At 41.3% G+C, this 21,862-nt stretch overlaps 1 protein-coding gene across 3 annotated transcripts in view; it reads right to left on the bottom strand.

Moving 5' to 3' along the window:
• TANC1 (tetratricopeptide repeat, ankyrin repeat and coiled-coil containing 1) overlaps positions 1–1,019 on the bottom strand; it is a 262,094-nt gene extending 261,075 nt beyond the window's left edge. For 2 of the 3 annotated variants that reach the window (XM_056110165.1, XM_056110166.1), the window contains exon 1: positions 840–1,019. The gene's annotated coding sequence lies outside the window, so the exon portion shown is untranslated. The remainder of the gene's footprint in view (positions 1–839) is intronic. The other variant, XM_056110167.1, reaches the window with a different exon arrangement.
• Positions 1,020–21,862: the final 20,843 nt, after the last annotated feature.

The raw sequence follows: 21,862 nt of genomic DNA, 5'->3' as shown, positions 1-21,862 counted from the left end.
CCCCAAATCCTCCAAGAAGAGCGTATGATCACCTACAAGACGTCGTCCCCCCAAAGTGACTCCGGTCCACCTACCGGGAACATGGGAGGGCACAGTCCTGATACCATTCTCCTCTTTCTCAGCTGCCTCTCAATGTGTAATCCCATCCCCCCACTATACCCCCAAATTAAAAAAAAAAAGTGTACCTACTAACCGCAGTGTTCTAGGAAGCCAAGTCAGAAGACCTTTAGCCCAGGCTGGGGCAGCACGACCTCCTCCGCCCCCTCCCCCCACCGGCTTATATTCACCAGGTAACTTCGCGACCCCGCGCACCCTTAACACTTTGGAGGGCGTCCGGGATCCCGCGGTGCCAGGCGCTCCGCTCCTCCGCGACAAGTACCAGGCGCAGCCAGGGGCCCTCGCCAAGCCCCAGGGATACAGAGGAGGCGGGAAAGGGGGCCAAGAAGAGCGCCACGGGCGAGGGAAGAGGGTGGTGGTCCGAAATTTCCAGCGCCCCGCAGCGCGTCCCCGTGCCCCGGACTCCCTAGCTCCGCGGGGAGCCGGCTCGGTCCGGGGCGGAGGGGACGAAGAGGGGGAGACGCCGACTCCCCCAGAGGCGCCCAGACCAAGGCCCGGGGCGCCCGACATGTCCGTGCCTATCCCCGGAAAGCTCCCGGGTGTGCCCCGAGAAGGAGGGAGAGGGGGTCTCGAAACTTTCCCATAGACCTTTCTACTCGTCCCCATCACGCTCTCGTCCTCCCCGGGACCCTCTCCTCCCGGTCCGCGCCGAGGCAGCCGGTCCTGCCCGGGACCCAAAGGACAAGCGGCGGCGGCAGCGGCGCCCGGGCGAGCGGAGTTACCTGCCGGGAAAGTTTCCAGCTCCGCCGCGCGGATCCCCACCCCCAGGGCCGGGCTTCGGGGCGCGGCCAGCGCGGCGCTCCGCGGCTGCCTAGTCCTCCGGCTCCCGAGACGGCCGCAGCTCCCGCAGCTGCCACAGTGAGGGCTGCGCTCGGGCCGGTGCCCCCGCCCCGCTCGGCCCACCCCGGGGCCTCATTGGCAGCGCGAGTCCCCGCCCCCGCGCGTGTTCCCGAAGGCGAACCCTTCCTCTCGCGCGCCCGCCCGCCAGCCCGCCCGCCAGCCCGCCCGGCCGCGCCTCCGCGCCGCGCCGCGCCGCGCCCCGCCCCGGCCCGGGCTGCAGCGGCTCCTGTCCTCGCCGGGGCGCCGCGCGCGGTCCTCCTCCCGCACGGTGCCCAGGTTCCCCCCTCCCCCCCGAGAGAGGACGGGACCCCAGATTCTCTGGGTCCCCTCTAGGACTGGGTCCAGAGTGAGACCCTTTCTTTCTTTCCGAAAGTCTTTGAGATCAAGTGAAGTGACCCCGGCTCCCCTCCTTGCTGATTTTTAAAAGCCGCCTTGGAGGACATATGGGAGCAATTAACCCAGCTGAAGCCTGAACTTTTCATGGAAGCCTTAGGGTGGCTGGTGTGGCGTTCCTGAATTTTCTCTGCCTCACTAACCTACCTCTCTCTCCCTCCTTCCCTCCTTTCCTTCTCTCTCTCTCTCTCTCTCTCTCTCTCTCTCTCTCTCTCTCTCTCTCTCTCTCTCTCTCCCCCCCCCCCACCCCTCCTCCCCCATCCTCCTCCCAGACTTCTGGGACAAGAATGAGCTAAAGGTGATAAAAGGTGTAAAGGGCATCGCATCTTGCCTCCTGCTGTGCCTTTTTCTTTCTCCGCAGCGAATTAAGGACTTTCTTGGGAACCGGAGACCGCCCAAGTGTGCCTGGGACCCCCAAGTCTACCGCTTCCTCTGAGCCCTCCGGCTGGCCCTATTAGTCAGTGTCATACCCACCAGGGACTACCGTCTTGTGTCTATCATTCGGGAGAGGGAGAAATGGAGAGAGGAGAAATAACGAGACGATACTGTTGTTTCCATGGGTGGCTGTGAATTAGATCCCGGAGTTGGAAATGTTTTGTTACTCACCAACCAAATGAAAACCTGAGTAGGGGCCTACTTCTGGGGTCCTGGGTTTGCCAACTCACCACCCCGACCCCCGCCCTGGGGAATTCTCCGCCAGAAGCCTTGTAAACCAGCTGTGGTCACAGAAGGATCAATTAGCGCTGCTGCTGTCCTGTGTGGCTGCGGAAATTGTGCGTGGGTCTCCCCAACGGCGTCTCTGGAGCAGGGAATACAGAAGTTGCTATAAAGGAATTTACTGGCAACCTCTAACCTTTCTGTGGCAAACCAGCCTTTAAAGACAACTGTGTTTTAAACAAGTTCCCCCATAAAAACTTCAACCTCACGCAGAGCTTCCCAATATAAAGATACCCTGGGCGAAGAGTGACCATATTTTAAACTTTCTATGAAAAGGGACAGGAAACAAAATACCTTACACTCTCTTACCAAAATAAAAAACAATGAAAGCTGTTTTGAATTTTTTCTCCATAAATTCAGAGGTCTGATTATTTCTGTGCTATTTAATATTCAAATATCAGCAGCCTTGAAGTATTCCTGAAATTAATACAGATATGAATATTTAAAATACAATTTAATTAAAGCAGAAAAGTCATTGACATTTCTTCACTCTGAAATGTTTCATTGTTGAGAAATATGGTAATATGTTTTATTTATTTTCCCTTTCAATGGATAAGTTACCAATCTAGCAACAGATTTCTTAAAAGCCAGATAGCAACCTTAATAGCAAAAAGATTGACACAAACTAAAAGCAAACAACTCTGAGGTAGTCTAATCTGATGTATTAACATATAAAAGAAACAATTCTAAGGAAATAGATTGGCATAGTTCCCTCTATAATGAGTAAAATGTGTACTGGGTGAAATTTACAATTTTATCCTGGGCTTCTGTCTTTGCCTCTTCTAAACTATATCCTCTAAGTTCTTGATGTAATTGCTTACTTAAATCGGGCTTTGAAGACAATGATACTCATCTTTTCCCCTCTACCCTCAAATCTACTTGAGTAGCAAATAGAACATCACATAAAGTAAATATGTTAATTACTGTCATCGTCTTTAAATTATTTTATGGGATGAAAAATTCTTGTCTTTGTTGTTTCAGAATCACAATCACTGAAGAAGTAACTTCATCACTGCCTAGTTAGGAGTGTTTAGAATTCTAAACAGGCATCTCCCTCGAAGTCTGAAATGTGTACACAGAAGGGCTCTGTCTCCCCATCTTCCTGGAGTGTTTATATAATCCAAAGTATATATTTTATTATGCACAATCTGACCTACAGCTTTAAGGAGCTAACATTACATACAGTCTTACTAAGAGCCTTAAAGATATCTTGAACTGTGAGTGAAAATATTACATTGTACAGAAGTCCAAAAAAAAAAAATAGAGTAAAAAAACTTCATGGTTGTAGGGGTGGGAGGTGTTTCCACAAAGATCAAATCTGTAAGGAAAAAAGTGAATTTTTTCCAGAACCAGGGGATGGATGATCCAATAGAAAAAAGAAAAAAGAAACAAAAAGAAAACTTAACCTGTAACATCTTAGGAATCTCTTATATAAGAACTTAATGGCTTCATGGTGAGATACAAAAATTTTCACTTTCTTCTAAGGAAACATTTTCAATCACTGTGTTAGCAAGTTATTTATAACAATCAGTGTAAAATAAATTTTTGAGGGCCTACGATGGGGGCAGGCTTAAGGGATGATTGTGAAAAATTGTAGACAATGGTGGAGGGAAGGTGTAATGGTGATGAGATTGGCATTGGAATATTGAATGCTTGTAACAAATCATGAACAACTTTGTAAACCTCAGTGTGTGTGTAAAGTCTAAGGGGAAGATTTACATATGTAGGCCTTACCTATTCCATGTAAACTCCAAAATATATTAACACAAAATTGCTTTAAAAGTGTTAATAGGGGCTGGAGCGATAGCACAGCAGGTAGGGCATTTGCCTTGCATGCAGCCGACCTGGGGTTCAATTCCCAGCATCCCATATGGTTCCCAGAGCACTGCCAGGAATAATTCCTGAATTCAGAGCCACAAGTAACCCCTGTGCATCACCGGGTGTGACCCAAAAAGCAAAAAAAAAAAAGTGTTATTAATAACAGGTGAGATATGATTTGTACCATAACAGTATCCAAATACAAAATAAAATTTACTGTGAGATAGTTTAGATTCCAGAGTTGAAAATGTGCATATGTAAATGAGAATAGGCATTTTTATTATATTGTATTAAATGGTTTTAATTTTCTAATTTGCAAAGGTCAAAATCTTATAGTAATCAGTAGTTGGCTCTTACTGATTAATTTTCTGATCATTCTATTTGCCAGTTCTTAAAGTTTTGTTGGAATAATCAATATAAAGTAAATTTGTTATGTGTCAAAGGGGGCAAGTTGGCACTGGGAGGGAAACTGGGGATATTAGTAGAGAGTGGGTCAGATTGGCGGTATTAAAACACTAAATGCTTGAATCAAATATATAATGAACAACTTTGTAAATCATGGTGTTTTTAATTAAAAAAATTTTGTTTAAATCCTGCCACAAATATGAGGATAAAACTTTAATTTACTCATGCCACTCATACAGTTATTCTGCTGCTCAGAGTTTTTTATATTACCAACCATATTCTTCATTTCTGTCATTTCTACTTGTAGTTTTCTCATTTTAGCTCTTATGTTTTCTTTGTGCTTTGATGACTACCTGTGTTACTTTGAAGTCATTAAACCTCATTAAGCCTCAGCCTCTGAACAGCAGAATAACTACAACTGAAAAGAAGATCAAGAAATTCCAAGATGGAAAAAAACAAAAGAAATTCCAAGACGAGGTGGAGGAAACTTCTAGAAAAGGACAGATGATGGAAAATAATCCAAAGAGAATTGAATGGCACAACAGAAAACTGTGGATGAGCTCAAGAACAATGTAAGAACCATCAAAATATCTGAAGACCAGAAAGGCAAATTTGATGAAAAATTAAGAACTAAAAAAATCATAGTTAAGAACTTCACAGAGTTGGCAAATATAGACAACCAAATATAAGAGACCCAAAAAGTCCCAGTGAAAAAAGACCCAACAAGAACAACAACAAAAAACTCAAAGAGTCTATGTGCTCAGAATGATGAAAATCAGAGATTGAATATGGAAAGTAGCAAAATCAAAAAGTGAACTCACATATAAAAGAAAGCCAGTAAGATTTATTTATTTATTTTTGAAAATATTTTTTTTTAATTTTTATTAGTGAGACATCATGAGGTACAGTTGCAGACTTACAAATTTTCGTGCTTGGGTTTTGATTATACAATGATCAAATACCCCTCTCTCCACCAGTGCCCATTTCCCACCACCACGAATCCCAGTATCCCACTAAGATTTACAGCAGCACTGTAGCACTATCATTTCATTGTTCATCAATTTGCTCAAGCAAGCACCAGTAACGTCTCCATTGTGAGACTTGTTGTTACTGTTTTTTGGCATATCGAATATGCCATGGGTAGCTTGCAAGGCTTTGCTGTGGGGGCGGGCTACTCTTGGTAGCTTGCTGGTCTCTCTGTGAGGGATGGAGGAATCGAACCCAGGTCAACCACGTGCAAGGCAAATGCCCTATCTGCTGTGCTATCACTCCAACCCATGAGATTCATAGTCACTGTCACTGTCACTGTCCTCCCATTGTTCATCGATTTGCTCAAGCGGGCCCAGTTACATTGTGAGACTTGTTACTGTGTTTGGCATATCGAATACATCAGGGGTTGCCAGGCTTTGCAGTGAGTGCGACATACTCTCGGTTGCTTGCTGGGCTCTCCGAGAGGGGCAAAGGAATCAAACTCAGGTAGGCAGTGTTGGCCGCATGCAAGGCAAACACCCTACCCGCTGTGCTATCGCTCCAGTCCATAAGATTCATAGTAGGTCTATCAAATGAGACTCTAGAGCCAGAAGAAAATGGAGGGACATACTAAACTCAATGAACTGGATATCTCACCAAAAATATCTATGGATCAATAGTACAGTGGGTAGGGTGCTAGCCTTACATGCTGCAACCCCCCAGTGCCATAAATGGGCACCTGAGCCCCACCAGGAGTAATCCCTGAACACAGATCCAGGAGTAAGCCCTGAGCACAGCCAGGTATAGTCAAAACAAAAACAAAACAAAACAAAAAGCACAGACTCAACAATACTGAAAACATGAGATCTAAACTACTGCTATGACATTTTGGATGCAGGTGTGGGGACTGGGAGGCAGGGAGGATGCTGGAGTGGTGTGTAGAGGGAGGGAGCACGGGATCACTGGTGGAGAGATTGGTGATGAAATATTTTATGTGTATGACTCATCTATCAATAACTGTGAATTACAGCCCTTAAATAAAAAATAAATAATTGAAAAAATAAAAATTTCAAAGAATACTCTATCCAACTAGGTTATTATTCAGATTTGAAGGTAATACATAGAGCCTCATGGACAGCAATAGCTTAGGACTTCATAGCCTTGAAACCAGTTTTGCAAGAAGCATTAAAAAACTTTCTTTAAAGGATGGGACAAACTTCCCAGCTCATGGCACTAAGTCTGCCACTCACTCATGGTATTTATGGTTGCCCTCTACAAGATTAAGAAAGGCATATTTATTCCTAGCTTGCTAAGGGATTTAATACATTCTAAATAATGAATTAACATCTCATTTATACTGAATGTTTTATGTCTGATTAGGGTTTTTTTTACCATTATAGATATTTTATTATAATATTTTACTTATAAATACAGTCGCTTAAGCAGTATCATTTAATATTTTCTAATATAAATCCAATATTCCCTTTCTTAGGGTAGAACACACTTAACACTTTTTAGACCTGTTTAGATTTCCCTTTAATTTCTCAAATTCTCTTCACTCATTAAATTTTACATTTGTTGATTTACCGATTTCACGTAAACTCTAAAATGTACTAGCACAGAATTACAAAATTATCCATGATATTCTTTACGTTTTATACCTCTGGGAAAAAAAAGATTTGATTTTTTGGGAAAAAAAAAACCCTTTTTTTAATTCACGATTTTGAAGAATTTCAGGAGATGAATTCTATCAATAGTGCATAGATGTCGCGACCTCCACAGGGTGGGGTTGGGGGGGGGGAAGAGATCTCTCCTAGATGTGGGGAGCAGGGGGAAAATATAGTAAGAGAACAAAAAATGGTCAAAGTCATCAGAACTGAAAAGTTTACCTATCAAATTGAACTTGCGTGATGGGGGTGCAGGTTTGGTGGAGTCCCTGGGAGGCTCTCTGGTGATGAGTCTGGTGTTGAAATGATGTAGGCATGAAAACGTGGTTAACGGTATTGTAAGGTAAAGGTAAAGGTAAAGGCCCTCCCGTTGATCGTCGATTTGCTCGAGCGGGCCCAGTAACGTCTCCATTGGAGACTTTGTTGTTACTGTGTTTGGCATATCGAATACTCTCGGTAGCTTGCCGGGCTCTCCGAGAGGGGCGGAGGAATCGAACTCGGGTTGGCCATGTTGGCCGCTTGTAAGGCGAATGCCCTACCCGCTGTGCTATCGCTCCAGCCCAACGGTATTGTAAATTCTGGTATATCAATGAAAATGGCTTAAAATATATATATATACTTTCCCTTTAAAAATGAAGGATGGTATTTGTTAATTGTTAGGTAATCGTAGTTTTAGAGAGGAGAGAGGAAGAATGACCTCTTGAGTTATGTTCTGCTTATCTCATCCAATTTCAAGAGCTTGTTCATGACATTTTGTTGATTCTAAATGGAGAAAAATTTAGAAGACAAATATAAATGGCATGAATACTATGCATTTAGCATACTCCCTTAATATACATACAACATAATGGATTCCATTTTTTAATTTTCTGTCAGTTTGCCAGCAATATATCTCTTCTCCCAGAGCAAAAGAAAATAGCAAATAATAAACTGACTGTTTTAGCATACAATTTCCTGCCCAGGGCAATAGACTGATGAAGGCGTGAGAAAAGAATGTGCCTTCTCCTTGCTCAGACTCTTAAGACTTTTCAATCAAACCTAGGTTAGGATTATAGCCTGTGTTTATTAAGGGATGCTAGTAATAAAATACATAATGAGAAGTAAAATGTTAAAACATTGTCGAAATTAAGTGCAGACAAGACTTAAAAAGAAATTGAGTCAAGCTAGGAAGGAAATGCAGACTCAAAATAACTCAGGAAACATTTTTTGCCTACTTAGTTTGGAGTGTTTTCCCTTTTAGGTTTGGGGGAAAATAATATTTAATGACATGAGGAATAATAAAATAAGTTAGCTAAAGTAAGCAGTCATTTAGGGAAAGAAATGAGATTAAATATGCTCAATGCCTGCATGTGTAACAACCCATGGTTACTGGCTTTTACCAACCCCATGGTTAGATTTGAGCTCAGGGCAGACATTTTCGCCTAGGGATATTGAAAGCTATTGTGTTTTGTTAGCCAGGCAGTAAAATTCAAAGAGTCATCTAATGGGACATATAAACTCTTCTACAGATCTAACACATGGCCTGCCAATATTATAAAAACGCATTCAAATGTGCTAGACAGTGAATTATTTAAACCCATAAGTAATCTACTGAGGAAAGTAAGGAGGGAGATAGATTTAGAGGTTCACATTTCCTTTGGAGACTATGGGAATAACTAAAATCCTGGGAGAATCTGGTTTAAGATGCGTTGCCATCTGACTAAATATAGGTTTAGTCCAATCTTCTGATGGTGAAATGGCCTATAGGGGGAAATAAAAACTTCCTATATTCAGGAAGGGTGGTGTAATACAATCAGGCTGTAATCTCTTCATAGATACTGGTTAGTCTATTTAAGGTGATTTACCAAAAAAAAAAATGTGCAGTTTACTTTGAGTATAACAAATGCATTTTCATGTTCCCCACCTTAAGAGTAGTGCTTTCTTGTGAGCAAATTGCATTTTATAAAGTACTGACGTTGGAGTCATAATAGCTAGACTCCTGTTCTGGATTTGATGGTTAATTCTGATGGTTGAAAATGCATTCTATTTTTTTGACCCTCAATTCCCTCATCTATAAAGTGAGGAGGATAATATAGAACCACTACTTTGCAGGTGTGTTGGGAATACTGAGGAAAATAAGATAAAGGGCACTAGAATTCTCTACAAAAGTTAACTTTTATTTAATAGATAATAAACCATGCTTTTCCTTTTGCATTACCTGGGGCCACTCAATTGTAATAACATAAAAGCTTCATCAAAACAGGCCAGAATGCCCACATTTGCCAAATAAGAAAAGAAGAGTGCCTTAAAGATGATTTATTAGGAGATAATAACTCCAATCAAACTCTCAGAGACTCATCTGGGGGTAAATTGGAAGATTTTTGTCTCAAATAGCAACAGTCAGAAGCCATTTACTTATATTTTTATAGGAGTAATTTACAAGTTCTATTTTTCTCTTGTATTAGTATAAGAAAGGGGAAAATGTAGTGTGTTTACAATTTATGCAAACCAATTTATGGAAATTCTTAATTATACAATATATGAATTTAAAGGAAGTTTTTCCTTAAAGTTTTTGCCAAAAATTCATTGTAATTTGGGGCATTACTGAAATTGGGTATATGTGAACATCTCAAATAATGAATAAGGCCTCAAGTAAACATCTCATCTAAAAAAATGTGTGAGTACTTCGGCTAGGAATGAGTCTAAGACAAGCACATGTTTGAGCATTGCAGTACCCCCTGATGAACACATGTGTAAATACTGCAACTAAAAGTATGCGAGGGCTGGAAAAGCATTCAGGGATAGAGCACTTTCTTGACTTGCAGTTGTGATACCGTGGGTTCAATTCCTGATACTATATGCTCCCCCAAACACCAAAACCAGGAGTAGTCCCTGAGTAGTTCCCAGGGAGTAATTCACAGTAGTAGTAGCCAGGTATGCCCCCACCACCACCAAAAAATATTTTTTAAAAGAGTGTATACCCCAGCAAAAACTACAACTAAATATTTACACAGCACAACCAAAACCCTGTATGTAATCTGTGGTCATTGCAACACAAGATCAGCGGAGAAAAGATAAGAGTAAAATTACAATTGGGCAAGCAAGATAGCTTGAAGAGGCTGAGTGTACACAGCCCTCAATTCTTTCCCTTGCGCTTGGCTTCCTGCATTGCCAGACCAAGCAGCATTACATTTCACAAGCAAGCACTGAACCATCAGTGGGATGGATGTTGAAACATAGTATGAATGAAACCCCATCATGAGTAACATTGTAACTGTGTATCTCACAATGCTGTCACTGTCCTCCCAGTTGTTCATCAATTTGCTAAATCAGACCCAGTAACATTGTGAGACTTGTTACTGTGTTTGGCATATAGAATATGTCAGGGGTAGCTTGCCAGGCGATACTTTCGGTAGCTTGCTGGGCTCTCCAAGAGGGGCGAAGAAATCGAAGGTGGAGGAATTGAACTCGGGTCACCCGACCCAGCCACGTGCAAGACAAATGCCCTACCCGCTGTGCTATCGCGTCAGCTCTAACAATAAATAAATAAAATAAAAATTAGTTTCCTGTTTTCCTATTGATGATCCAGCAATGAAGGAAGACTACTGATATAATTGATGATAAGAGTCAGTTTGACTATCTGTGATACAGAATAGACAGAAACAACTTCCAGACCAAAAGGTGCCTGAAGAGAATTCCTGTATTTAGAAATTATTTTTTAAACCAGTTGGGATTTTCATACAATAATTAGAAATTCTATATAAAACCATCTCTTAAAGATCTGAGAGTTTCAGATTTGGGACAGAAACATTGAAACTTATACTCTTGGTGTTTTTCATGTGTGTCATGGAAATGTTTCAATAGCTTTAGTGGGCATCATGTATGCAGAGGAGAATGGAATCATCGGGAGAAATGAAATTGTGGAGTTTCAGTAGAGAAGATACCCCTTACCTAAAGCATTTACTCTAAAAATCACCATTCCATAAAGACTGATTTGAACACTTTCTGAAGGCTAGGCTAGAGTCCTGTTACCTGATGGTGTATTCTAAGCTTTTAAGACACCACCTTTTTTTTCCCACAACTAAGCTAGTGCCTTTTCCTCTTTCAAGATTTTTCAGGGCTTTAAAAATTTAGACCCCCTGAGGAGCAAGAGATTATACTGATATAAACAAAGTCAAAACAAGACATCAACACCCCCAAATAAGGCTCAGCACTTGAGGTTGAAATGCGGTAGTGTCCTCTTAGGCTTTCTTTATTTTTGAATTCTCCATGCCTGCACTCTACCCGCAGGAGCCTACCAGAATATTAGAGGCCTAAATCTTAATGACAAAATACTAGTACCAGCAATAAATAACAATAGTAATAAAGACCTAAATGTGTCCTAATAATTATCTGGGAAGCCATATGTTTAAATGATTCAAAATCGGTATGGGGAGGAACTGAATCATTCATATGTTGTGGGTATAAATATAAAGTGATAAAGTCAAGGTACTGGGACTGTAGCTTAGTGCTAAAATGCCTCTCCCACATCACACACACACACACACACACACACACACACATACACACACACTTCCAACAACGACGACAACAACAACAACAATGAAAACCCTCAACCTTTCTGAAAAAAAGAAAGTCACTCTGGAAAACTATTAGGCAGTTTTTTAGAATAACTAAACGTGCAACAGCTATGTAAGCCAGCAATTATTCTACTGCACATTTGTCCCAGAGAATTGAAGACTCATTTCCACACAAAAATATATACATAAGGCCCTCACCTTGGAATCACCCATATTCTGTCTTGGGCTGTGTTGTTTCTTTATAGGGATCTCTCTAATTTTTTCCTATTTCCTAAATTATATTACTTTCTTTCCTTAATTTTTTTTGTGGGGGTGGTGGTGGAAACAAGAACTAGCACTCACACACGGAAATCAACTAACTGCTCTATTGTTGTGCTGTATCCCCAGTCCTAAACAAAACTTTAAAAAACACTTATAAAAAAATTTTTTTTCTTGTAATAGCCAAGTAGAAACAACACAGATGTCCTTTTACAGATAAATAGTCAATCATGGTATATCCACATCATGTGATGCTTTCTATTTGGCAATAAAATAACCATGTAAATATAGACAACACACTATGAACTGATCTTTAGGGAATTTTGCTGAATGAAAAAGATCAATTCTGAAAGGCTATGTAGTGTACAATTTTGTACTATCCATTTACAGAACATTCAAAAAAATGACAAAATTGAGGAGAGATTACTGGGTACCAGAAGTCAGAAATGGTGTAGGGAAAGAGAAGGGAATGTGACTATGAAAGTACAAGAAAAGAGATCCTTGCAGTGATAAAAAATTATGTTTGACTTTTTCTACCATTAATTGCCTCATAATGGGGGCTGGAGAGATAGCACAGCAGGTAGGGCCTTTGCCTTGCACGTGGCCCACCGGGTTTGATTCCCAGCATCCCATATGGTTCCCTGAGCACCACCAGGAGTAACTCCTGAGTGCAGAGTCAGGAGTAACCCCTGTGCATCGCTAGGTGTCACCCAAAAAGCAAAAAAAAAAGCCTCATAATACGATACTATAAAATAAAATATATTTTGTAAGATAGATATAGGCAAAAGAAAATTTCCTTCCTTCCTTCCTTCCTTCCTTCCTTCCTTCCTTCCTTCCTTCCTTCTTTCCTTCCTCCCTTCCTCCCTCCCTCCCTCCCTCCCTCCTTCCCTCCTTCCTTCCTTCCTCCCTCCCTTTCTTCCTCCCTTCCTCCCTTCCTCCTACTTTCTTCCTTCTTTCCTTCCTTTTCTCATGCAAGGCATGGAACCAGGGCCTTTCACATTCAAAGTAAGTATTCTACCACTGACTTACATAACCAGACTTGATCAATATTATTTCTTACAATCTCAGTGCTCGTAACAATAAACTCAAAATAAAAGGTTTCATTTTAAAAACTTAGTAAAAGTTTCTCGGGAAGCTAAAAATCAAAATAATGAGAGAAAAAATTCCCAGGAACTAGAGAGGTAGCATAGGGGGTAAGGCACTTGCTTGTCTGCTGTCAACCTGGTTCAAATCCTGAAACCACAAACAATGGCTGAGCACTTGCAGGAGTGATCCCTGAGCACAGTGTCAGGAACAGCTCCTGAATACTGCCAGGTATGGTCTATAATCCCACCCCCCAAAAAAAATTGTCATTAAAAAAGTTCCAGTGTACCATAACTGAGAATGACAAAAACATCCAATGTGCAGTCTCTCTCCACATGTTTATCCATAAGCATATTATCAGCATGTATCAAGCATATTATTGTATTATCAAATACATTATCATATGTTTGGATAATAAGACATATTATCCCAAGCATATTATCCAGGAGCCTTAAGAAGAGCTAGACAATAAATAACACTGACCACCAAATGGCAGTGGCTTAAAAGTTGCTCATAGTTTGACAGCTTTTTCCACTAGAAAGTGTACTCCCAAAGTCAAGAAACCAGTTGCAAGATAAACCTAAAAGAACTGGGCAATTCTCCCTGCCCCCAGTGTTGCATAATGATGCCAAACTTATACAAGAACCACCTGGGACTTGAATGTGCTCAACCATGTGGTTCTCACTAGTGACCCTCAGCACTTGCAGCCCAGAATGTGGCTTACTGGAGTCAGGCTCCTGGACTGAGCAGACTCTAAAAACCATCTTCTAGAAACGCAGGGGTTCCCAGGGCATCTATCTTTTTTCTTTTTTATTTTGTTTCTGTTTGGGCAGTGTTCAGGCCTTACTCTTTTGTCTGTGCTCAGGGATCACTCCAGTGGTGTCTCAGAGGACTGGGGATGGAACGAGGGTAGACTGTGTTCAGGGCATGCATCTTGTTCCTATATTATGTCTCTAGCACCCCCCATCTCTGCCCCATCTCACCTTTGTTTGAATAAAAGCGTTCTCAGTGGTACTCAGGTTCAGAGTAATAGCTGAGCCTGACAGCTCATGCTCAGCAGGGTGGTCCTTTGGGATCATTGGGGATATGGTGTTTGGGCATAAAGAGTAGGCACGCAGAAGGGGGAAGGCAAGAGTTATTAGGAGGAGACATGAAGTGCTGAGGCTAGAGCCTGAACAGGAATGCACCCCATCCCTTTGAGTTACGCCCCCCTGCTTCTACCTCTGTGTCTTTATGGGTTTCTCCACCTTGTGGCCCCAGTATAACCACACCTCTGACCCAGCCACTGAAGCTATCCAGAGCAAATTCCCAAGAGAAGCAGCACATACTGTGTGACCTTCTCTAACCTAGACTAAGAAACGACACAGCTTTCTTTCATGTTCTTTGTGGAAATTGCCAGAGTGTAATAAAAAGCCTCAATGGACAGGCAGATCTGTATTCACAGACGTGTTCTTCCCTCCTTAGCTGTGAACCCCTGCCACCATGATTGAGCTCAATTCCCTTTGCAACTCAAGGCCAAACTGTTTTTTCACAACTGGCATCAAATTCCTCTTAGGAAGGTCTATACTGGATAAACATTGACTTAAAGTGACCCTAAAACTGTGTTGTAGGCATCCTCAATTACCATAAGAAAAATAAAAGAAAGAAAAGAAAGCAGAAGGTAGGTATCTACATTCCTACATTGTGGAGCACTGTAAGTAGGAGCACAACAATAGTAACTCTTCATGTGCATTGACTAGACAATGGGAAATGTAATAGAAAGAAAGAACTTAAAGACAAGAAATGAAAGAATTCCTACAGCACTGAAAGTGGCATAGTTTGCGAAAGCAAACTATAAAAACAGTCTATATGCTCAATAATGCAAGGTTGATGATGCAAATCATGGAGAATAAATGTAAGAAAGCATGGTAAGCTTTAAGAAACAGCCACCAGAGCTGGAGTGATAGCACAGTGGGTAAGGCATTGGCCTTGCACGTGGCCGACCCAGGTTCAATTCCCAGCATCCCATATGGTCCCCTGAGCACTGCCAGAAGTAATTCCCGAGTGCATGAGCCAAAAGTAAACCCTGTGCATAGCCGGGTGTGACCCAAAAAGCAAATAAATAAATAAAAATAAATAAATAAATAAATAAATAAACAGCCACCCAGAGAGATAGTGCATGGGTTAAGGCTCTTGCCTTGCTCATTCCAGATCCTAGATTGATCCTGGCACCACATGGTGCTCCAAGCACTGCTGGGACTGACTCCCAAGCACAGGGTTGGGAGCAGCTCCAAATCAAAAAGCAGACCAACATGTGGTCCTGAGAGAAAGCTCAAGGGACCCTGGTGAAAGTATTGCACATGGGAGGCCAAGGTTCCACATGGTTCCAAGCACAGAGCAAGTATCGCCAGGTATGACCCAAACCCAGGCTACCCAACAATACCTCTTGCTAAAAAAAGAAATCCAAACACATAAACCAAACATGTAAGGCCAGGATGTGGCTCATTGGTAGAAAACATAGATGGTTCTCTATGTAAGGCCCTGGGTTCAGTCCTCTACACTGCAAAAAAAAAGCAAACAAACATGTATTTCAAGTAAGTATTAAAATGTTCACATTAAGTAAGTTTAAATACAAACAAAAAAAAGTAGAGCCCACAATTACATCCAAAATATGTGAAAATTGTATATTAACAAATATCAGGGATTCTTGGAGTGGAGTTTCATAAAGTTGTTTTCATTTTTACTTAAAAGAGAAAAGTAAATGAATCTTTAATTGTACTTCTATACTCAAAATACCAAATAAAAATTTTGTGTTTCATGTGAAGTTTCTTTGAAGAACACACACACACACACACACACACACACACACACACACTACAACCTGGCTAACCATTCCCACCATAGCACTTTTTACAACTCTGGCATTAATCATTGCTATGGCCTGAGGCCAGTGTCCGATTGGTCTAGAGATTTTATTTTACAACCTAAGAACACTGGCTGCCTCCCAGTGCCTCTGCTCTCCTGCCTGGAGCTGAGCCTTTCTTCTTGTTGCTCTACCTAGTGTACTTTACTGCAGGCTGGAGCTGTTAAAATTAACTAAAGCAATGAATAAAGATAACAGGGTGGGTAGGTGGGGGGGGGGGAAAGGGGGCAACAAAACCCCAGTATTTTAATGGCTATTTGACTTTGTTTTTTAGGTAGTTATGGCTTCAAAATCATTTGTTCTCTCCTGGAGCCAGAAGTGGCTTATAGCCTGCCTGAAATAACACTCCTGAACCCAGAGGGCAGGAAGACCGTATCTTTGATCCACCCTGCACACTGCTCCCCCCAACCTGTGCTGCTTCTCAGAACCAGGAGGTGCCAACTCTTTGAGACTCATGAACAGGCTCCACAGACATTTGTCACAGCTTCCTCGAGACTGTTTGGAGCCTGAGAATATGTGGTGACCCCAGGGCAAGTATGACAGCGTCACAATCTCCCATAGGGACGGATTGGCCGATAGCCCAAGAGACCTTAGACCTGTTCTAGGCTAGTTCTCTGTGTGATTGATTGAGCAATTCGAGGAACTTCAAGGTGATCCAGGGTCCAAACTGGGTCAGTTTTCCATTTTTGCCTTTTGTGATGATTGGAGAATCATCTTGCAATGGCTACCTAACTTCACGCTCCTATATTGCCTCCTACCCTTCCTGTAGCACCAGGTAAATTATTCCTGCTCTCTGTGCCTCCGAATGTCATAAAAATTATTTATGACACACTTCCTTTATTTTTATTTATAAAATAGCAGGGCTATTTTATAGTTTTGCTGCCAAGCTCTGGGATCATGCCCTTAAGGCTGAATAGTGGCCACCGCTACTTATTTACCCAAGGTTCAATCCACCTTTCTTTTTTATTAATAGAAATATGATTTTGTTTAGGGTGGCAAAGTGCCCAGCTGAAATGTTTCCTCCACAGACTCTTTTACAACCATTGTGACCATATGATTTCTTCCATGGAGAAGGGCTTCCAGGAAAGAGATGGTTTCTGATTTTTTTTTTTTTTTTTGGTCAGGGTGATGGGGAGGACAGAGCCAGCCAGCAAGCATGACTTGCTCTTGGGCCTCCTTTTTTATTCTGTATAAATGGGGACACCTAAAATAACATCAGCCATCATGCAACTAAAAAACAAAGGCCTTATCAGGCATCTGGGGAGCAGCCTGGGTCCCCTGATGCCATTCTAAGCCACAGTATCAGGAGTGGACTTCCTACTTCTATGCTTTCTGTATCTAAGAACAATGAACTTCATTTGGTTAAGAAGCCACCGAAGCCCAGTTGCTGTTATAAGCCATTGGATATAATTCAGAACTAAAAATTCATCTTACTACTTACTACCTGTGGGTGTAGGAAAAAGAGAAAACTCATCCACTGCTGGTGGGAATGTCAAGTGGTTCAACTTCTTTGAAAAAAAATCGACACTTCTAAAAGAGTCTAACAATTGCTTCCAAAATAATAGCGATTCAACTTTTCAGCATCCACGCTAAAGATACCAAAAAATCAGTTCAAAATTACATTTGTGGCCCCTGTGTTCACTAGTTCCAGCAACAGCCTTGCTTAAGACCACTCTCCACACATTTGGATGAGCCTCACGCATGAAGGAGCCGGCAGAGGAACCCAGGTGTGCGGGACCCGAGGCATAGATCGCCAAGCCTACTCGGATTGGGACTGGGGCCCCCTCCACCCAGATCCCCTATCTTCCAGGTGTTACAAGCACCAACTGCCTCCCCCCCACCCTCGTGCCGTGTAATCCCATCAACGGCCAAGACCCAGACACTATAAGACCCTGCTCTCAGTTTCTAGGTCTTACTCTGGAGAACCTGGCAGGCTACCTGCCCAGAAGTATCCTGCCCACATGGCAGAGTCTGGCAAACTCCTTGTGGTGTATTCAATATGCCAAAAAACAGTAACAATGATGGATCTCATTCTCCAAACGCTGAACGAGCCTCCAATGTGGCACTTTTTAAAATCTCAGGGGAAGGATGAAGGAGACGTTACTGGGGCCTGCTCGAGGCAATCGATCACCAACAAGATGACAGTTATTCAGTGATGTTCACTGCAGCATTATTCACAATAGTCAAGATCTATAAACAATCCAATGTTCAAGAACAGATTCAAGAACATATTCTTTATCACAGTTTCTGACTGGATAAAGAAACTGTGATATTATGTGTATATATATGTATATATATACATATACATGCATGCATACATATCCAATATGTGTGTATTACACAGCACAGCGGTAGGGCGTTTGCCTTGACGCAGCCAACATGGCCGACCCGAGTTCGATTCCTCCGCCCCTCTCGGAGAGCCCAGAAAGCTACTGAGAGTATCTCGCCCGCACGGCAGAGCCTGGCAAGCTCCCTGTGATGTATTCGATATGCCAGACACAGTAACAACAAAGTCTCCAATGGAGACGTTACTGGGCCTGCTCGAGCAAATTGATGATCAATGAGAGGGCCTTTACTTTACTTTTTACTTTACACTGTACATGCAATATATGTGTGTGTTCTATTATATATGCACACACACACATATAAATATATATATTTTCACAATGGTATACTACTCAGAAAAGATGACTAAATCATGCCATTTTCCACATCATGGATGGCACTAGAGTTATGCTAAGTGGGAGTAAGCCAGGAGGGACACAAAATCTCCCTCATATGTAGGATATGAAGAAACATAGTAAAGAAGCAATAAATGGGCAAAGGCAAGAGAACTGAGCTTACCTGTGTATGGGGTGAGGGTGATTTATAATACTATTAATGAAACTAACATTAATTAATAGTATTATAAATCACAGTTTCCTCAATAAAAATGGGAGGATATAAAACTGTTATAATAAAGTTACCTTTTATTTTTCTATAAAATGTCATGATCATGGGTTACCTGTTCCTGTATAGCACAACTAAAAAAGATTCACAATCACTGTTCTGGAATTTTCTATAATAATGCATAAGGTCATCTATCAATTATATGAACATCAATTAGGGTAATAAACATTCTCATTATTAAGAGGCACTGGCTGTAACAATAATTGTTACAGAAAGAGCTTCACTTTTTAACTTTTAAAAATATACTGTTGGACTGTAGTGATAGTACAGGAGGTAAGGTTCTTGCCTTGCATGTGGCCAACCCAAATTTAAATCCCTGGCACTACATCCAGTCAGTCCTGCAAGTACTGCCAAAAGTCACACCTAAGCACAGAGCCAAAATAGACCCTGAACGCTGCTGTGCATGGCTCAGAACCCCCCTTCTCAATATTCTTTCTAGGTTATTTAAAACTAGCTAAGGAGACAATTTTATTGATAAATTGAATACATTTATGAGGGGAGAAAGGACTAGAACATTATATGTTTTGACAACATTTTTTATTTCAAAAATTTAATTTTATTTGATGGAAAGCCATGTTCATTTCTAAAGGATTTTTTAAAAAACATTGTTCTAAGTACAATAGGTTTGTTTCTTTGGAACTCAAGAACAGTTTGATGCTTTCTAAGTAAGACTGATGATGTGGGTAGGGATACTAGAGTGTTGCCGATTTATCCAAGAGGAAATCTGAAGTGCATAAAGCCTCGGGAAACAGCTCAAGACTTTCCCAAGGTTTAGTGTATAACAACATAAATAGCTGGCATTTGTATCTCTGCTTCCCCAAGCTCCTTTACTTGGACTTAAACATGGATTATTCCCTACCACCAGAAAAGTTATTATAGCTCCAGTCTAGAAATATAACTTTACTATATGACTAAGATGAAATCGCAAAAATCTATCAAATGTTTTCTCAATGCATTCATCAAATTACATTCCTCTTCATTTGGAGGGGGGGTGGGGGGTTTAGGTCACCTAGTTGTTCAAGTAGAAGAAAGCTTGAGTTATGTTGCAGTAGTAACAGTACTAAAATTTCACTGGCTGACATTTTATTAGTTAAAGAAAATTTGTTTATTTATTCTACTCGATCACCATTGGTCAGGAGGGACACCCTTCACCTTATAACCATTAATCCCAAACTGAAAGAGCAAGATTGGGAGGCAACCGCCATCTCGAATGCTGCCAATTATCTTATCAAAAGGAAGGGTTTTTTTTACACTAGTTTCAAATATGTCACCTTGGTTCACAAGTCACTAGTTAGACTTGCTCACTCCCAAAGTAACACAACCAAAAGAAGGCTATAAAGTGTAATCCTACTAGGTGCTGGAAGGAGAAGCACCAGAAAGACTTGGCAAGCCATACTAATGACATTAGAAAAATCTTATTACTGATAGCTTATTAAATGCAACTGTATTATCACTCTATGCTGCATAATTGTCACAATACATTCTTATATTGTTTAATTTTCAGGTAAAAAATTTAAGGCTTGACATAGAAAGATTGCATTCATCTGGGGGATATAAAGTAACAAAATAGGAGATTAATACCCAAGAATAGCCGAGATCAGTACCAGGAGGATTACTCCATAGCTTAGAGGCCAGCCGGGCATTCTAGGGGAAAGGGCAGCTTAGATAGAGGTATTTGGAGAATCCTCCCAGGAGGGGAGATGCATGTTGAAAGTAGACTATGGACTGAACACGATTGCCACTCAATGCCTCTTTTGCAGACCACAACACCCAAAAGGAGAGAGAGAACAAAAGGGAATGCCCTGCCGCAGAGGCAGGGTGGGATGGGGGGATGGGTGTGGGAGGGATACTGGGATGCATGGTGGTGGAAAATGGGCACTGGTGGAGGGATGGGTATTTGATCATTGTATAATTGAAACCCAAGCACAAAAATTTGTAAATCTACAACTGTACCTCATGGTGTTTCACTAATAAAAATTTTTTAAAAATTAAGGCTTGAACAGGTAAAGTCATATGTCAGAGATTCCCATGTACTATGTGGGACTGATTCATCTGATTCCCAAGTCTGTGCTTCTCCCTTTATTCAGGCATGTCTTCTTGTATAACCAGTTCACAACCTTACAACCCTGGGGTATTAGTGAACTAGAGATCGGGGAAAAGGACTTATTTTTTAAAAAACACTGCTCTCCACAAGGCAATAAGGCTCACACTTCGTTGGTCTCATTAGTTTAATGAGGTGACCAGCTGAACTAGTTGTGGCTCTGGAAGGGAACCCATAAGACCAGAAATAAAAATGACTAAATAAGTTTGTGAAGAAGGATATTCTAGGGCTATCCAGAGGATCAGACAGATAATGCCATAAAATTGAGGGGCAGCATTATTATTCTATTTCTGTTCCTCAAAAACGTTCAAGTGGTCACTTCAAAAATGTCTTCCATTGCTCAGAGGGATGCCCATTTGCTTTAAAGAGCTCTCTTCACTATTATATTATTCTCACCATTAGTCCCTAAATATTGTTTGCAATTTTGAGAAGTTTATTAAAAAGCATTATGTATATACCTTTTATTATTGCTCTTACTATAGTAATTCTGACAGATTCACATTTTTAAAGTGAAGTATGCCCTCAAGAACACAGGAGAGGCTGATTCTACCTGGAAATAAATCCCTGGCAGGGCATAATTATATGCCATTGATTTGCTTCTTTGAAGAATTTTCAGTAAGGAAAAGATGATTCTTTAAGTTTTAAAAATGGTTTTTATGCCATGTCTCATTTAAGCAGCATACTAACAGTGAGATGTTAAATATTCAAAGTTGTAGATGTTGCAATATTAGATAAGGCTTTTTGTTTGTTTTGGTGCCACAGTCAATGATATTCAGGGCTTATTCCTGTGTCTGGGCTCAGGGGTCACTCCTGGTGGTGCTTGGGGGTTCATATATGGAACTAGGAAATAACCTGGGTCAGCAGTGTGCATGCAAGGCAAATGCCTTAACCATTCTACTATTGCTCTGGCTTAGTCTAGCAAAAATTTTGATTTTCTAAGTACACTATAAAATATTATAAACCTGTCACTGTCACTGTCACTGTCCTCCCATTGTCATCAATTTGCTTGAGAGGGTCCAGTAACGTCTCCATTGTGACAATTGTTACTGTGCTTGGCATATCGAATACCTCATGGGTAGCTTTC

This window comes from Sorex fumeus, unplaced genomic scaffold, assembly GCF_029834395.1.
Source record: "Sorex fumeus unplaced genomic scaffold, SorFum_2.1 ptg000009l, whole genome shotgun sequence".
Classification (NCBI taxonomy): domain Eukaryota; kingdom Metazoa; phylum Chordata; class Mammalia; order Eulipotyphla; family Soricidae; genus Sorex; species Sorex fumeus.
Note: the sequence above shows the minus strand (reverse complement) of the source record. Positions and strands in the feature narration are given on the sequence as shown.